Source organism: Pygoscelis adeliae, unplaced genomic scaffold (assembly GCF_000699105.1).
Source record: "Pygoscelis adeliae isolate BGI_AS28 unplaced genomic scaffold, ASM69910v1 Scaffold515, whole genome shotgun sequence".
Classification (NCBI taxonomy): domain Eukaryota; kingdom Metazoa; phylum Chordata; class Aves; order Sphenisciformes; family Spheniscidae; genus Pygoscelis; species Pygoscelis adeliae.
Genome location: NW_008824720.1, coordinates 19,339 through 19,676, shown reverse-complemented (window position 1 = coordinate 19,676; position 338 = coordinate 19,339).

The window sequence follows — 338 nt, the reverse complement described above, 5'->3', positions numbered from 1 at the left end:
GGGGCCAGGGGACACGTAGCAGCTGCAGGACACAGGGTGGCCGTGCCGTTTGCAGGAGCAGCTCTCCGAGAGGAAGAAGACGCTCCTGAAAGCCGTGCAGAGGTGAGGGGCCATGGGCTGAGCCCTCTCCTGGGGGTGTCCCCCCCTCCCAGGGTGTGTTGGGGTGCCCTGGGGCCAGACAGCTCCCCAGTGCCCCACAAAGGCTGTGCCTTGCCCCGCTCTGCTGCAGCCAGCACGAGGAGAAGGAGAAGGCGTTCAAGGAGCAGCTCGCCCACCTCGCTTCCCTGCTGCCCACCCTGCAGGTAGGGCCCTGGGCTGGGCAGGGATGCCCTAGCCCC